Here is a 20279-nt window from a genome sequence, read left to right on the forward strand (position 1 = left end):
TGCATTTCTGATGCCATTTTAGATTATATATAATAATTATTACTTATAGAAAAAGATAATTACTTTAATTTTACAATACAATTATGTTTTAAATATTATAAAATTATTTATTTAGTTTTGACTGAATTTTGAAATAATGGAAAAGAAAAAAGAACAAAAATATGAACAAAAAGAAAAAAAATTATACTTGTATAACAGTTATTATTTTAAATGTGCTTGTTTCAATATGTATAACAATAATTATGTATATGAGCTCACAATGTCTTTGTTTGATTAATCTACATACATACAATTTATATAATGTATTCAAAATTTTTCGAAATTTTTTATTGACAACGAAATTTTAATAACATTTCCGATATTACCTCAAATATATATACCTTACGTAATTACCTTATATAAATAATTATAATTATTATTATTATAATAATATATTTTTGAAAATTATTTATTTATTTATAAAATAAAACAGAAAAAGAAATTTTTAAGACTTTGTACAAAAATCAAAAAAAAAATATATATATATTTTTTGAAAAAAAAAAGAAAGGAAATAAGTAAAACTAAAAATGAGTTTTATTCTCAAATTCTGACAATAAAATTTATGGATTTAGACTCACTTGCAGCTCTACAAAGATTATATTTTAAACATGAAACAAATCAAAATTATTTCAAGTAATTTATGAATATCAAAAGATAATCTCCAGAGGCGATTAGTGTATTTGCAGGAAGTCAGTGCATTTATATTGAAGCATGTAAACTTATCGAATTTGTTGCTCAAGGAGATTTGTTGCGTTTTGGGCATTCTGGACAATATGACTCATAATTCATAAAAACCTTAAACATATAAATTTTTAAATTGAAAACTAAGAGAGTTCACGTGTTACACAATGTTAAATTTAAAGAATACTTGAAGAATTATCGACTCTCTTCTTTATTAGCTTAATATTAATATTTCCATAATTCAAGAGAGTATTTATCAATATTTTTAATATTACACGTGCATTTAATTAAATCACGGTCAGCCAGAAAATTTTTTTTAAAGATTTTATTTTTTTAAATAAACTTTTTTCGTATTTCAATGGTATAAGTTATAATTTAATGCTAGATTATAAATTAAAAACATTAAATAGATTAAAATAAAAAGCTAAAGGAAAATATTCTAACAAAATATCAAATATTAAAAGATCTTTACCATAAATTAAAAATTTAGCATTTTATAAAAAAAAAATTTTTTTTTAAGAAAAACATTGCTTACATTTAGTTTTTATTTTATTTATCACAATATTTAATTATATTGTAGTTTAAATTTCAGGAACGACTGATTGACAAATAGATAGCCAAGGTGAAAAAGAATTTTTTTTTTTGGAAAATATTGAACAAGTTAGTATAAAAGTAAAAGGTTTGTTATTAAGGATTTTTTCTATTTTTCTTTTTTGAAAATAAAAAAAAATATTTCACCAACACTTTTTTTTGCACAATAGCATATAAATATTTTCTAGAGGAAATAATTAGAAATTCTATGTACAAATTTGAGCATTGGAAATTGAGAATAGCTCCATCATATTGACAAAAATGGAAATATTTTATATATCAGTGAATTTTGCACGTTTTACGACTACCTGTTGTATGGGTTATGGTATAAGAATTAATTTTAATTTTTCTTATTCAAAACTGATTAATGAATAAAATGAATTATATAAGAACAAATTATAAAACATAACATTCCAACAAAATTGTGTTAATGTTAGTTTTTCTTTAATTTCGTGTTGTTTGAGTATGTTGAATGCACAATTAGTTGAAATTTACAATTTTGTTGAATTTCACCTCCATTTTGAATTAAGGTGAATTTGTTGAAATTCACCACCATTTTGAATTGTGGTGATATTGTTAAATTTCACCCCCATTTTGAATTGAGGTGAATTTTTTGAAATTCACAGCCATTTTGAATCGTGGTGAATTTGTTGAAATTCACCACAGTTACTCATCAACTCATATAAAATTACAATTCACATACTTTCTAATTTCAAAATGATAGACAGCTAACGTATAACAACAAAGTAAATAAAAATTACATATTATTTTTTCTTTTTTCAATGTGCTTAAATATTATTCTGTGGTATATACTTAGGTATCGTATGTTTGAAATAGAAGAAAATTAAAATAATAAAAAGCAAAAAGAAAAAAAAAAAGTGTGCGTATCATTTATAGCTACCGATTAAGACAATATTACTTTTGGCGCCCATTATCACTAATAAAAAAGATGAAAACACTCAATTTTTTTTCTTCTCTCCTATAATAATAATTTGCTATTTCTGTTGTTTTTTGTTTTTATTTTGGATTATTTGATTAGTTGAGATTTTTTCCTAATAAAATAAAATCATAATTTTTATGTTCGCAGTCACCAAAATGTCACACTGTAATCTTAAGCAAAAAAAAAAATCTAAAATAAAAAAAAAAATTTATTGTTTTTTCACCTCTTTATAAATTTTTTTTTTATATTTATTAAATAAAAAATATAAAACGACAATAAAAAGATAAGAAAATGATTTTTTTTTTTTTCAGAAAAATGAAAATTTTCTTATTTTATATTAAAAGTAAAAAAAAAAAAAAACAATCAAAAGACAAAAATAAGAACAGAATTTTTTGTTTTGTTCTCTATTAATTTTGTCTCAAAAATTATTTTGACAACGCCATCAGTAAGAAGTGGTGCGTCGATAAGTGAAAAGACGAAAAAGAATTTGTTTTTTATCGGGGTGCAAAAAGATTTTTGAAAAAGAAACATTTTCTCGCGGCGCAGACAATAAATTGCAAGATATTAATCAACAAAAAAAAAAAAAACAAATTTGTTCGACTAGGGCTCCTCTAAATACATAAAACACGTATCTAATAACATACACATACGAACGGTATAAATTGCTTTCCCTGTGATTAATGTTACTACTGCCCGCTATAATTACAATAATAAAATTTAAAAATATTTACATGTAAAAAAAAACAAAAGCATGCAGTAAAATAAAAAAGCAACGAAAAAAAAGACTAAAAATGATTTGCAATTTTTACTAAAAAAAAAAACAAAAAATTAAAAAAAAAATATTTATTTTTCTTACATTTTTCATTATTGTTTTCATTATTTTTGCCGTTTCGTGTTTCGTTTACAAAATAAATATTCAAACAGGCAGAGCATCATTAAAAACAAAAATAATAACAATAACAAACATTGTAGAATTGTAGAACAGCATCTCAACTGTAGAACAAAATCGAAAAATACTCAAAAAAACCAAAAAAATCAAAAAAAATAAAATTGAAAAATAAAATGCGGTGCTATACAAATAAAACCGCTAAAATATAAACACAAACAAGCGGTAAAATATTAAAGAACGAAAGACAAAAAAAAAAAGAACCAGAAAAGACAACACTAAAAAAAAAATATTAAAAATGTGAAAAATTCAAAAAGTCTTTCTTTAAAATTGAAAAAGAATATAAAAACGAAATAAAATTAATGTTATATAGGTAATAATAATGAAAGAAAAAAAAATTAAATAAATTAAAAAAATTTAATGTAGAACAATTTTACCGTTTGTTCTTTTCTCTACCACAGTGTTAAACTCAACATAAGTCTCAAAAATTTTTTTTTATAAAATATTTTTTCTCATTCTTTATTTTTTATATTTAAATGCCTAATCGAACAACTTAATTTATGTGATCTTATTTTATGTGTTATACACACAACATATCTACATACAATCGCAATCACACTACACTTATTTGTCACTTTAATAAAGCATAGACATTGTATGTTGTAATATTTTTGTGTGTGGTGTGTACATACGTTTATTTTTGTAAATTATGTTGTTGAATATTGCAAAAATGCGTATAACAACTTTATTTATGCATTTTTCCTTTCACTTTTCTCTTTTTCTTCTTTCATTTCTTGTTTTACTTTGTTCATTTTGTTTTTGATCTCTTTTTGAATTTTGTATTGTATGTTTGAATGTGTGTATATATTTTCTGTTAAAAAAATTCTCTCTTTCTTTTGTTATTATTTTAGCTCTTAATAAATGCACTTAATGTCAAAAATTTCATTGAATTGGCACACTTCCAAAAATAAGCAAAACGAAAGAATGAAATATAAAAAAGAAACAAAAGAGAGCAAAAGAATTTTTATTGTACATACGTACAACAAAAGTAAACAATGATATCAAATGGACAACGAAAATGATATTGATTAAAAATAAAAAAAAAACAAAAACTTGAATGATGATTCGGTTGAAAATAAAATGAAAAATCAAGTTAGTAGAATAAAATTAAGTGTTTGTAAATAGTACATTTCATTCTGTTATATAAATTTGAACACTATTCAGGTTTGTTTAACTTTCAAATTAGATTTCGACTTCAAGTTCAAATACGACATCTGTAAATAACTTTTAAACTCTCAGTTTTCAACTCTGAATCTCACATCGATTTTAATAAGTTAGCAATTTTGAAAATTTAACTTCTAATGTTTGAATACTATTCTGAATTGAACCCGATTTTAATTCTATACGTTAGTTCTGTTTAGATCTCAAGTGGTATGTTATAATATATTTAGGTTATGTTTCAAAATTGCGTGATAAATAATAACACTTCAGTTAACAAAATAAGCCAATCTACATTTTTTTTTGAGAAATTATACTGAAGAAATTTATGTAAATGTAACGTCAGAGCTCTTAATGAATTATGTAGAACTCTTGATTGAGATGTGTAATTCAAAAACTTCGACTGCAAATACATAAATCTACATAATAAGTGTGCATAGAATTCAAATTTGAAGAGCATATTTTCAAAATTTCATAATTTATTCTTTTAGGATATGACTCATACCGTGTATATGATATAAGTTTGTTCATTGCTTGCGTAGATTTGCGTAAAATGTGTATGTGTCAGTTAGTAACGAAATATCTTAACTTTTATTAGTTTTTTTTTAATGATTCAATTAAATTTATGAATCTAATGAAATTTTGTTTTATTTTTTGTCAAGATTATAATGTAGACCAAATAGAATTTAACTTTGACTATTTTATTTTTAAAAGTAAAATAAAAAATTAATGAATTGTGGTAAGCACATCTTTTTTTACATGACGCCGTAATTGTAGCTGGAATTTTGCAAATCTTATTGTTAATATTTTTCAACTTATAAAATCATCTCTTTCCATAATTCCCATATTGATTATTTTTAAACAACATCGCCTCGAGCTACAAAAAAACATTGAAACTATAAAGACGCCGCCGTGATATGCTTAAAGTCACAGCCAAGTTTTTTATATCTCCAAATTTTATAGTAATATTTTAAAAATTTTTCATTTTAGGCATGCCAGAATCTGAATAAAATTTAAAACCATGATTTATTCTACTTTAATGCAATTTGGAACTTTTAGCTTTATTATTACATGACGTATAAATGATTACATTGCTGTAAATGTACGCGATATTAATATTTTTTGATTTGTAAAATGGAACAAACGCAGACCAGACGAACAATTAAATGAAATTAGTTGGCCAATGAATTTTCATTTTTAAAATATTTTGTTTTCATTTTCTAAATATTTTTCTTAAGGAATTTTGATTGCCAATGACATTTTGAGAATACTTTTCGACATATTCGATTAAAATTTTTGGCATAATTTAGAGAAATATGTATCTATGTTTGTATGTTAAATAAATATGTTTGTATGCATATATGTATGTCTGTGATTTAATAATTTAAATAAAAAAAAAATTAGCAAATTATTATAAATTTTACTGTCCGAAAACAAATAATTTTATTGTAATTGTAGAAATTTAATAGACTGTTAAAATTGTACATTATTATGTATAGATGTGTGTTAATGTAGTAAGGAAGAAATTAATATATTTATTATGTGTATATAATAGTGTTTTCATTCACACATAAATAATGGGTTTTTATAAAATGTTTGTGAGTTGGGACAAATGAACTCATTAATTATTTTTTTGCTTTATGATCTTTCTCCTTGTGGGGGTATATAGTGTAAAAATTTTAGAAAACCAGTCATAATCAGATGTACATACAGTGCACTGCAATTAATTTTCATAAACTTAAAAAAAAATCAATATAGCAATTCATTTATATTAAGAAAATTCAAGCCGCAACTAATTACCACGACTAAAAAGACACGCATTTTAACCACGGTGATGTAGTATTCATATATTAACTATTTAATATTTAGTAAGATAGCCTTTGTTCTTTATAACTTCTGGGCATGTTCTCCACCAACCGCTGGCACCTTTGAGCAAGAGTTGCTTTCCAACCTTTCTAAACTTCTTAAAATAATTCTCGTAAATATTTAATTTCTTTTTGTTTTACAATTTTGTCAACATCACTTCACTCAATGGGAGTGAAGTTCTCAATGGGATTGGGGTCGAGGATTTTTGGGGGCCAATTTAAAGTTTTTATTTTTTCATCTATTAACCATTTTTGAACTGATCTTGAGGTACGTTTTGGGTCGTTTTCAAGCATAAAGGTCCAAGAAATTAGCATTTCTTCATCTACATGATTCACCATTGTATTTTTTCAAAATGTCCAAGTACAAATATTGAGTTAAATTCTCTTTGAATGCATGAAATTTATAATTTGGTATCAAATTATGTACTTGTAATGTTGTAGTCCAGTGCAATAGAATAAAAATGAGTGATACTCAAGTTTTGTTATTCTACTGTAGTCCGGGCTTAAATTAAAAAAAAATTCTGGTAATACTCAGTAAAAATATGAGTATTTAGTGCACTTAGTGTATATAAAGGTAGGGGCGTACTGACTTGTTAAATTTTTGAAGTTTTCAAACTAAGATGTTTAAAGTAAACTGATCCGTGTCTTTTCTGCAGCTACACAATACTGTGATTTTTGTATGAAGAAGTTTGAGTTCACAATTTGGTACGATAATTTTCACAATTTATCGACCTGAATCGGTATGATTTCGACCCTGAATTCCTATACCATGTTAACATAAATTTTTGTAAAATTTAATTTTCGATATTATGTTTTCAATATGACGTACAATAATATAAAACTATGCAATTATTTAGTTTTCCTGTATGAAAAGTAGATAGTCCATTAGTATTTCATATTGATGTTGAAAAATTATTGGCGCTAGTAATAAAAAAAAAACTCATTTTTTCATCAATATTGCCTGTATTCTATTTAAAGTTCATAAAAATAATATAGAACATTATTTATTGTGGTTTTTCTAAATAAATTTCATTTGTATATTGAAAATATTTTTGAGAATTTCAAAAAAAATATTGCAGTTTCCAAAATATTCAATAGGATTAGTATAAAACTTTTTGAAATATGATCAATATGACCACGGTATTTTATAGAGTTTGATAAGAAACATATTTTTCACTTGTCGCGCAACATGCGTCTTCAATATTTGATTAATAAAACGGTCCCATTAATTAAAAATCCTTTTTTGTTAAAATGATGCACACAAATGACCGTATATGTGATGAAGAATATATGAACCTATATTTGATGAGTCTTTCACAAATAACAGATTTTCTATTTAAATCAAAAATGAAAAATTCGGAATTGATTAATAGCAAAAAAAAATTTGTACGTCGTACTCGATTCTTCCTTAAACAGTGACATTTTTATGGTTTACCAAAAATCACTATGGATATTACAAAATTCTATATTGTATAGTTGCATATAGGGAGATCTATAATCTCCCAATATAGATATAGATGTATGAATTAGTAATAATTTAAAATCGATGTGATTCATTAGTACGGAACGTACTAAAATATCAGACTGAATTGAAGATTTTCCACCATTAATCAACATATTGAAAATTATTCATTATTTTTTTCCATTTTATATATTGTAGTTTAAATTATTTCGTATATATGTATAGGAATTTAATAAGTAAACTGATGAACAACAATATATTCGTAATTATTTACCATATTTTTAGAACTGTAGTCCTGTACAGATATTTATTAAAATTTATTGATAAAATAAAAATTGAAATTAATTTTTGTGTATATTATTAATATATTTCCATTAAAATGAGGATAAAATTTGTTTATAATTTTAGATTTATCCATCCGTCCTGCGTACCTCATTACAAAACATTCATTTTAAAACCAAATCCATCTTTGAACAAAAAATAAAGAAGACAGTTTTTTCTGCCTCCATTTTCATGAAACCTATAAGAACCCGTAGGTTACGATTTTGTAAAGTTTACGATTTTGTTTACGATTTTGTAAAGTCCGTAGGTTACGATTTTGTTACAAGTTATTGTGACAAAACTTTCAAAATCATTTTCATCTTAGACTCAAACCCTAGCTTTCTCTCAGACGGTAAATTTTCTCGTAGATATGGTTTATTTCTTTTAACGGTAGATTTTTTTTAAGCACTACTCTGACAATTTTTTATATTTTCTTATTTTCTTTCTTTAGCCACAATATTTAGTTATTACCCTATGAAGTTAGTGAAATTGAAATATTCGGCAAGTTTCATGATGGCCGAATATTGTAATTATTAGCTTTATTAAAATTTCTTTGAAAGGAAAGAAGTATAACAGTATGCGTGTTCGTATCAGAAAAATCAGTAATTTTTTTTTTAAACAATTTATGTAGACTATTATTTTCTTCCTAAAATTGGACAGTTAATTGTCAAATTGTTAAAATTGAGCAGTAAAATTAGGTAGTAAATGCTCATATTTAGAGAAAAATTTTAAGATATGAATTGAATAGTGAATGCGTTTTTCAATCATTTAAGGGAAATATGCTACTTTACATGCCGCCGTATAGTTCAACTCAGCTATATCCAAAATATATTTAATAAATGAATGCCTATATTATGGTGTTTGGCATTTATGTCAATTATAAACAAAAAATTTTCTAATAATAAATTATTGTTAGTGACTAGTAATTATAACTTATATTTTAGATTATAAAATATATTTGACAAAAAATCAACTATAATTATGGTCAGTTCAAATAAAAAACTACTCATTAATTAACGAGGGAGAGAAAAAGTTTGACACAAAAAAAAAAATGCCGATTAATTCAAATTTTTATTAAAAACTTTCTTGTCACACGCACACACACTTGTACCAATACACATAATATGCATGTTGTTTAGATTCACAAAACTATAGTGACCGAGTTTTGTCAAATTTGAATACTAACAAAAGTATAAAAAAAATTTAAAAAAACTTTATTGAGTTCATACAAATTACATTGGGGCCCAGATTTACATGTATGCCTATTCTACATATATACAATAGATATGTAAGTGTACATAGGATTTGTAATTTTAAAATTAAAGGAAATAATTATTATCCTTCTTCTATATTGGAATATGTACATAATACGTGTAGGGCAAATCGTAATTGTATTGTATTATTTTTTCGATTAAATAAACGAAAATAAAAATATATTTTATATTTACAAGTCAACCCCCCTCCCCTCTCCCAACTTCAATTATTATAGTATAAATTGATAAATTGTATTTGTCCTAGAAATAACAAATTAATAATAAAAGGATATTAATTTCCTTAATACAGAAAGTTCATAATTTTTTGAAACTTTTGATTTTTTATCATTTGATTTGGCAAAAAATTCTTTATGTGAAAATTAATTTTACTTGGGTGTAGACGAAAATCTGTAATAAAATCTCCAGCATGCTATTATTGGTTTGGGTTTTTGATATTCTGCTCTGTTTTTATAATTGACCTGTAAAACCTGGTTGATTTTCTTACATTAAATTGGAATTACTTGCTTCAGTTATTTCGTCTATTCCAATTTTTCATGTTAAATCACACAATTTGTTTAGATCCTGGCATCATTTTCTAAAAATATGCCATTGCCCAAGCATGAATATTTTGTTCTCTGGCTAAAACAAATTACTTATATATTTGCTTAAAACAAGCATTATTCAACTCCCTGAAACATCCACTAATTCATAATTCCTGAAACATCCATTAAAAAAACGGAGACTATTTTTGCTAATTTTTCAATAATCGTGACAACGATTGAGCCGGTATGTTATTCACATTAAATATGAATGATAAAGTGAAAAGTAGTGATAAGCAGGTTAATTATTGGCAATGTACGAAAATTGTTTGCGTACTGTTTCAATCTCTATTAGTATTTGTTATTTGTTGAGATCTCGCTGGTAGATCACATATTAAAAGCTATCCGGGATCCTTTGCCAGTATTTGTTTACAAATTGCGACCATTTTAATTTAAAAGTCAAGAATAATAAAAATTTACTGTAAATTTTAAAAAAATTTAATATTCTTACGTATATTTTCTCATTTACAAATACACTTGCATACCTACATATGAAGTATACCATCACTCTTAGAGTAAACAACATTATTATTTCTTCTCTTCCTTATATGAACAAATATTCATATACGTTACTCATATTATATTTCTTCTTCATGATATTGGGGTAGTATAGGGTAATAATTCAATAGTATACTCAATATAAGAATGTAAATGTATTTTCTATAAAAATGGTAAGAAATTGAAACAATCGATTCATTTTTCATTAATAATGCAATTAAGTTTTTCAATTCAAAAAAAAAAAAAAGGTATTTTTTAAAAAAAGAAGAAATCCTTATGTATAAAAATGAAAATATTCCTACATCTCCCCACTACGTTATCATCTATTTGTGTCGATATTTTATTAAGTGTATATATGAGTTTAAATGTTTATATGTGTACATTATTCTTATATAGAAAATTACTTTTCATTAATATTAGTTCCACATTGAAGGTTTAATTTTCTTTTTCGAAAATTTTTATGTAAACCTTTAAAAAAAATAATTTTTTTTTTCTCATTTCCACTTATATGAAATTTCTACTTGTATGTATGTTATGTATAGTATTATTCAATTATAAATGATGTACACATATAATCTTTATTTATATTTTTTTATATATATAACAGGTGATAATCTAGTTTTTTCAACGGGAATTCTATTTTTCATTACTGGCGCCCGAACAAGGGTTACTGAAATTATGAAACAATTAAACTAATTAAATTATTACACATATTTTGGTCTTTGCCAATTTGCTCTCGATATTATGTTATTTAATGTCTCTAGAGTATAATGTTTTAGTTTTTTTTTTTGACAATTCGGAATCAATTGCACTATTAGAAAACAATGTAGAACGAATTCAGTCACATTGTGGGCGATATATGAAACGAAAGACCATTTATGAGAAAATTACTCAGAAATGGACCCGATGACAAAACCACCTAAAATATTGTCAAGCCCTTATATTTTCTGTCTTCTTTCTTTAAAAAATATATAACAATTAAAAAATCACCCTTCACTTCCAATAAATACATCAATACTTAATGCATAGACGTAGTACATTCTTGATATACAAAAAAATAAAAATAATCTTTACTAGACCTCTAAAATAAAATCGAACGTCGACTTTTTAATAAAAGTAGATATAATAAAAATATAGGTAACCTACAATACATACATATGTGTGCTTATTTTTTATTTTTCTATATCATTGAACCAAACAAATCAACTGAGTAACAACTCTCCAATGATATAATCAAAAAGAAAAAAAAAGAAGAAAGAATGAAAAGTAATAAAATAAAATCAGAAAGAAAAACAACCCCTAGCCCTTAGAAGTTTCAATACTTAACTTCATACCGCACAAATATCCTTATATATATGTGTGTTTAACTCCCCATTTTCTATATAGACAGTAGTTCAACCATCTGTGAATTTTAGATAACTTCAGTTTATTATTAATGAAAAATACTTTGATAGTTGAAAAAAAAAAAAAAAAATTAAATTTATATATTTGTATGTGTATGTATGGGTTAATATGTACCGTTATACGTGTTCTATATTTGTATATGTACATATTTAAGTGCACATTTTCTAGACCTATATAATTATTTGAGAGTGTATATTGATGGTACTTTACTTTATTGTCATTTTTCATGCCCCCTTTTGTTGCTATATATAGCTATGTAAAATAAAATATAACATACTATGATTATTACTTTTGGTTGAAATTCTTTTTGATAACACATGTGCTATCTATATCCAATGAGTTAACATGCACATAAGGACCTAAGAGTACACTGTAAAAAATTAATAGTAAATTTGATTATTTATTACAAAATGCTTATGAAGTTTTGCTTCACGAATTTTATAAATTATATCATAGCTAAATTTTAATTATCAATACGCAGAAGGTTACTCAGTGTCTTCAAGACTTTATTAAATTTGCACGTGCGACAATCATTTCCTAATATCCTAATTGCGTACATGTTTTGAAGCACATTAAATTCCAGTGTGTTTAATATTTAAAATATGTTTGTGCACTAAAAATTGAAAAGCTGAAGATTTTCAAACACATTTTTAAAAATTGCATAAATTTAGGCAAAATTTTTAATAAATGAAATAAGATGATTGCTATGAAACTTATTTTAATAATTTTCCTGAATTTAAGCAGTATTTTGGGTCATAAATCAACTTTCGAATGTTTGCTTACTGTAAATGTGATAATGCCATTCCACTCCGGTAGGTCGAATTAATAGAATCGGGGATTAGGCTGCATGAAAAAATTTTCGGCCTTGAATATTTTTAATTTTAAAATTAAAAAACACTCATTAATATTAAAAGATTGTTGGCGTTTTAGTAGTTTTACATTTCAATTACAGATTAGATCCCAAATTCAATTTTACAGGTCAAATTTGCCCTTGTAAGATTTTTAAGAAGTGTAGCTCCTCTTAATCCATAAAAAATAAAGCTAAATTTTTTTTATTTTATATTTTTTTCTTTGTTGATTGTTACAGGTTTTCTTTGTTTTCTTCCCTATATATAATTTGGAAAACAATCATTTTTATAAATTTATATTGAATAGTTAGAGTGTGTCCGGGGTCAATAATATTTAATAGAAATATTAATTTCCTAATATGAAATTTCGAAAGCAGTTCGGCATGTTTGACATTGCAATGAGAAAAATATAATTATTGGTCTTACTTAAGATAAACTCCTCACTTTCTAATTAAAAATGAAGCAAAATACGAAATAATTTAGAGTTTCCTGAACTTGTTGATTAATCCATGAATTAAAATGTTGAGAAGAAGTGAGTCACAATGTGAATTCAATTCAAATTTTATTAATAAAATTTTGTTATCATCGGACTACTTATTTCGAGCGGCGCTAATGAGCAGTAAATGTTTTTAATTTAAAATAGCTCCACTCAAGAAAAGTTGTTCAATTGTGTGAGTAGAATGTTAGACCTAAATTTTCACCTCTAATTTAATGATAAAATTTCGTAAAATAAAAATTTTGTAATTCGAATAAACGTATGCTACTCTATATACTTAAACATTTACCATATATTTTGTCTTTTGTCCAGTCTATTAAGCTACTGATTTAGCTGGTTACAAGTTACTATATGTAAAAGTACAAAGAATAATAGAAAATATACATATATATACATATATACACATATACATGTGCATTTTCGTAATCAATGTAAAAAAAATATATTTATATATGTATATTTTTTAAAAAATAGATAGATAGAATAAATGATTGAAAGAGAAATATTTTTATTTAGTGCTCGTTGAAAATCACCGTACCCCTAAAAGTATGCAATTGTTAACTATAATTTTGCAAAAGGCAAAGGATCAATTATCCTGCTTTAAATCTATTATATCATTAGATGTTGGCCAAATATTTATGTATTGGGATTCGACAAATACTGCTTTTATATGTACAATGTAGATCGAGGACTTCAATTTGATATATTCTTTGAAATGTTTGGAATAAAAAATTTTACTAAACTAATGAAAGAAAGGTGCGACTAAATCAAGCAATTTATTTTATATCAATAATTATAATTAATCATTGAGATCTATATATATACATATATGTATACATAAAGGAATGTTAGAGTAAAAAATTTAAATACATAATAGATGATAATAACATTGTATAAAGCAGGGCTGACTGATATGTGACTAATTTCGGTTAAGTATCTCAATCTTTAATTTATTTTAAAATAGTTGAAAAATATTAGATGGAAATAATATTTACACAGCAATAGGGTAAAAATGCCTAAGTCAACAGGGAAAATGGTGAGGTTTTGAACACTTCCTTTCAATTTTAAGGAAGTTAGCAGGCGTTCAGTTATTCTGTTTACTCCAAATATAATTTAAAGTGCTGAAATTTCGGAGAATATTATGAAAAACTGATTTTACACTTTAAGTAAAAAATGCAATTGTTAGCAGATCCAAACCCTGATCTTTAACCGAATATTAAATTGCAAACCCTGATGACCCGAATATTAAATTTTAAGGTAAATTGGTTGATTATTTCACTTTATATACGCAGAAATGTAAAATTGGCCCGCAAAAAAGTTCAGTCCCTGAGGTCTGATATATACCAAAAATTGATCACATATATAATTTAATGAAAATCGGTTGAGCCGAACTTGAGATACTCGATTGTACTCACAGACCGTCATCTCTATAAAAATAGTTAATTTACGCTTCCCTATTATGGATAAGTGCGTTCCCATCGAAAACTCGACATCCAATATTTGGTGTCATCACTTAACCTCCCTTATTGTATGCAATGCAGTGGGTAATAATGGAGTATGAGAAACTTCTCAAATTTTCAAGTTTTCTAGTATTTTTTATTGTTTTAGTTTTTTAATTTTTATTGATGATAAAAATGTATGTCCTAGCACATACCCTTCATTTATTCAATACATATTTGTTATACATATACATACATAAAACCGGAAAAAAAAAAATAGGAAATTTTACAATAGAAAATATTTTGTTCAAAAAATAATCCTTTATTTGAAACGGAAAGCTATACACATACAAATGAACCCATTACACGTATTATGAATGTAAGAACGAACGCATGGTATATTGGTAATCTATCTGTGTATACGAGTACATATATGACGTAGGTATGCATGTGTGTATAACAGATAGTTAATATTATATTGATTGAGTCTATATGTACAATATTACATATTGATTGAAGTTTTTATTATTGGAAAAAAATTAAATTGAAATACGATTCAAAAATTGAGAATATAGAAAAAAAATAATAATGGTAAAATGAAGTTTTGTCATATTTTAATAATGGCTAAGTTATAAATATTGGACAGGATTCAATATTATTGTGTTTATATACAAATATGTATGTGTGTATAAATATAATTATTATTATATTATACACACAATGACATTTAAAAAAAATTTCCACTGTTTTTGAAATATTCAATTAATTTTTTATTATTATAGTCCACATGATTGGAGTAAGTGTAAGTTATTCATTCGTTTCCTCAAAATCTGTAAAATTCAATTACAAAACACAATATATAGTTAACGTAAACGGAGAGTTTTAGTCAAGAATAAGAGTGAAAGTATGGTGTTAGGGTAAAATAAAAATTATGAGTAACTATAAGTATAAAGTTCGGAGTGTAAAGTTAGAATAGAATATAAAGTCAAATATGAGAACGTTTCCGTAATAATCAAGAGACTCTTGTTGTGATATTGTGATATTGTGCCGGTATTCAAAGAGGACATTTATTTTCTATTTATCGTTTCAAAAGCAATTCAGATTCTCGTTTAAAATCCAAACATGTGTAAAGAACTCGTTAGAGATACGTGAACTATTGAATTTAATTTATGTAAAATTGAGGCGAACAGTTTTAAACACGGGGCAAAATCGACTTCATACAACAATACTATTTCACAAATCAAACATGTAGCATTATGTTGCAACATATGTTTGGTTTGAAACTATTGTTGTATACCATGTATTACGATAGAATGGGGTCTTAATTCACTTTTCTCCTAACCAAATCCGTATTAGAGCAAAACCTGTCACAGAACTGTAATGTCTCTCTTTCTCTCTATTCTTTAATGTACTTATTTTTATGTCATTGAATGTAAATATTTACTGTTAGTAAAAATTTATGTTATGGACAAATACATTAAAAGTAATAATAAATGTACATACATACAAACATAAATATTTTTATAATTTATTTTTTTTTAAGGTAATAATAACGTCTTAGGATTTTGTTTTTTAATTTTTTTTTTTTTACATACAATTTGTGTAGTAATTTTTTATTATAACTTTTATTATTATTATTATTGGTTTATTCTCATTTTGATATTTTACTTTCTTTGAGCTAAACGTCAAATGAGAATTTTTCCTTTTTTAATTTGTAATTTATTTACAATATTTAAGAAAAAAAAAATATCAATAAATTTAATAAAAGATTTTAAAATTTTAAATGTTGAATAAAAATTTGAAAACTATTTATTTTTGCACATGATATTTTAAAGATTATTGGAATAGCATTTGAATTCAAATTGACGTTTTATGAGAAATAATTTTTAAATAAAAATTTCATTAAAATTAATAAATAACAATTAAATTCAATAAAATTTTGATAATGATATTCAATACACACATACATATATGCACATAGTGTTCAACAGATTTCTAAAATCTATATTTTATTAAATTCTAATATGAAAAATAATTTTATATGCATAATAAGAGTTTATTAATTTAAAATATACCTACGTGGCCTACATTATTATATACTTACAAATAATTAATTTAAATTAAATAATAATAATAATTTTAATATAATCGATTTAAAATAAATTATTAATATATGCAAATTTAATATTTCACAAATTTAATTATGTATAAAGTACAAGATTTTACAATTACATTGTTACCTTCAGAATTATTATTAAAATAAATTTTAATTAATAAATTTTTATTAGTTTATATTTGAATTTAATTATTTTATATAAGAAGATCAAAGTGAGAGGATAATTTTTTAATTTTCATTTAAAATTATATAAAATTTGTCTTATAACACGACACTGTTATATGTATACAATATGGTGATATTAGAGTGTGTGCGTTAGTTAAATTAAAACTAAATAAATTGAATTAAAAAATTTTTAGAATAAATAAAATAAGTGAAGTGCAATTTTTTAATATAAGAGTGACACAAAATTGAATAGTGACTTTAAGTGAAAATTTTTTTTGAAAGAAATTCTATACATTAATACCGATAGTGCCTTTTAAATTGAGTTCACATTGAATTAACCAAGAAATCATAAAATTATCTTAAATTACTTGTACTTTAGCTTAATTAAATAAAAGTTCCGGTTAAATGAATTGATAAATAATTGGAATATGCCAGACAACAACGACCGCAAGTTTGCTATAGCAGTAACTATTGGCCTTTTATACATCTGGTAATAGGTTGATTCGCCGATAATTTCGAGAAAATTATATCAGATTTATTAGAAAATTTTTAAAATAATTTGGCAGTACCCCCCCTACCTTCTATGCAGATCCTGCCCTGATTTGTTTGACGCCTCATGCCGTATCCCTGAAAATTTCGGCCGTACCTCTACCTAGACAAAAAATCAAAAATATTCAAACAATTTTTAAAAATTTTGACAGCACCCCCTATTGTCTGAAAATCAAAAATTTTTTTAAATTTTGACAGTCCCCCCCCCCCCCCTACCATTATTTTATTTAACTTATTTTTATATTTGAAGGAGATGGTTGTAAATGTGACACCATCCGCTTTTCTTTTGTAATTATCCCATACAGGTCCGGTTCTGATTTATTCGACGCCTCAAGCGGTTTTCATAAAGTGTTTTCCAGTGCTTATTGCAAATGCTTTATTCGCATATTATGATTGATACAGCACTGCTTACATATATTTCTCTCTAAAACTTTCATATTCTCATTCTTTTCATACCTTCATTCAGTTTTGTACTCTTTTACTCAGTGTTAATTATCACATCGTGTGTGAAACAAGAGAGAAGTTAGGAGAGAAGTATAAATAATTAACACTAAACCAACTCGAAAAATTTATTCAAAATTTTGCCTCTTACTTTAAAAGGGTTAACTATATTCTCATTTTGAAAAAAAAGCTATATATAGACATATTCAAATAAAAATTTGTAATAAAATATTAAAATCATCTAAAATGAAATTCATATCTTATCATTGTTTATTATTGTTGATTTAATATACAAGCCCTACAATATTTGTTCGTTATTCTTTTATGACGGCATAAATGAATATTTTTATTAAAATTTATTTTCATATCTGTATATATACTATTAATAACCTTTATATATAAACTAAATGGCAATTAAAATTTTAATATAGAAAAAATTTTTTTAACTCTTTTCTTATCGGAATATCAAATTTTGTACTATTTAGTATTTAAATCAGTCGTGTTGTCACAATATGGCTGGTAATTTTTAAATAAAAAATTGAAATAAATATGATTTTTAATTAAATAGAATTTAAATATTATAGTATATAAGGCTTGCCGCATGAATTGTTTTTGTAAATAGAATTTAATCGGTAATTAGAGGGTTAATTTATACACACATACACAGCTTGTACAAATCAGTATCCAATATCGCGAAACATACTGTTTTTAATTAAAAAAATATTTAATTTCAGTATTCGATCAATATATTACAATATTAGGGTTGTAAGAGCAGGTTCAACAAAATAATTCATTATGAAAACTGTAACACATTTCTCGAAAAAATAAAATAAACATTGATTATTATCTTATCGCTTTTTTTTATATGTTGTTGTACAGTACAGTCTCGATAATTTTAATTAAAATATTAATGTTGCTAAAAAAGTTTTTATTTTATCTTTTTATCGACCGGATTGCATACAATAAGGGAGGTGATGTGATAGCACCAAATTTCACAAGTCAAGTTTTTGACCGAAATGCATTTCTTTGTGGTAAAGGAAGCATAAATAAATAATTTTTAGAGAGATGTCAGTCTGTCTTTCAGTCAGTCTGTGCAGTTCAGCTGAATCGATGCTGGAATAAGATGGTTTGATCAACTTTTGGAATATATCAGGTCTCTGATACTGAATCTAACTAAATCAAATATTCCAAAGAATTCGGGTAGCATAAAGAGAATTTCTATTAAAAGCCAAATTTATGTTTTTCTAGGTATGTTAACTGAAAGATTGTCAGTGTCCTTAAAATGTGGAAAAAATTATTTAAATAATGGTATTTTCATAATATTGCGGAACATTTTCATTAGACTAGATAAACTAACTTGCAGTCGGTTTTATGCTGATCATATATTAGATTTTTTTTTACAATAGATGTCACATTTATATTTAAAAATCTTATTACTTATATAGAATTTCGTTTCATAATTTATGTTTTTCTTGATAATTTTTTTTCAAATGAAATAAATAATTTTCGATTGCCAAAATTACATCATTACAATTTCTCACAAAATAATAATATTTTGAAATTTTTAATAATAGCGTTCAACCTTTTATCAATACTTTTAATAAATAAAATGTAATAATAAAATAATTCTAAATATTTTCGTATAAATTTATGCATTTTAAAGTCTTAAGTCTTTTCATAAGATGCCAGCTATTTTCTATAACTTAGTTTGGCTATGATGTTGTTGATATATTAACGCATATATAGTCATTTGAAATAGTTACCCTAAAATATAAATACAAAAACTAGATTATTTTCTGGCATAATAATTATGACAAAATTATGATTAGAAAATTTACTAGGGCTAAAAAATTAATAAAATTTTTTTTGAAAAATTTCAATTAACCCATTAAATTACTATTGAAAATTGCCGCTATAATAAGTCGAGAAAATTTTTATCAATTTTAATTATCGAACACTTACTGTATCAAATAAATTATTTTATATAGATTGCCTGAAAAATTCTCATAAAAAATAACAACAACAAAAACAACTTTGGTTGAGAAAAATATTGAAATTTGTTTACTTAAATATTAAAAAAAAAAATAAAAACAACAACAAAAAAAAATCTTATCTTATCTTAAAAATTTTACTTACTTTTTTTCTTGATATTTTTGTTTTTGTCTAAATAAAAGATAAGATAAAAAAAATATGGGAGAAAACTAAACTAAAAATGTGTGTGGTACAACAAAAAAAAAATTTAATATGAACGCGCTTTTATTATAAAAAAAAATATTTTTATTTAAATGTGAGCGCAAGTAAAAAAAAAATTCTCAATACGAGTATTAAAAAAAAAATCATTTTTTGTAACTAAAATAAAGAAAAAACGAATAAATAATTTTTAGTTTTATTAAAGTGAAGCATTAATTCACAACCTAATTACAAAAATAGTGCTAAAGAAAATAAAAAATATTTTAAAGATTTTATGT

At 24.4% G+C, this 20279-nt stretch overlaps 1 protein-coding gene across 2 annotated transcripts in view; it reads left to right on the top strand.

The window, feature by feature from the left end:
* Nucleotides 1–3391: 3391 nt before the first annotated feature.
* Nucleotides 3392–20279, top strand: part of LOC129615935 (CUGBP Elav-like family member 1) — a 123795-nt gene continuing 106907 nt past the window's right edge. The window contains exon 1 of one of the 2 annotated variants that reach the window (XM_055531365.1): nucleotides 3392–3510. The gene's annotated coding sequence lies outside the window, so the exon portion shown is untranslated. The remainder of the gene's footprint in view (nucleotides 3511–20279) is intronic. The other variant, XM_055531364.1, reaches the window with a different exon arrangement.

This window comes from Condylostylus longicornis, unplaced genomic scaffold (genome assembly GCF_029603195.1).
Source record: "Condylostylus longicornis isolate FDR11 unplaced genomic scaffold, ASM2960319v2 ptg000153l, whole genome shotgun sequence".
Lineage (NCBI taxonomy): Eukaryota > Metazoa > Arthropoda > Insecta > Diptera > Dolichopodidae > Condylostylus > Condylostylus longicornis.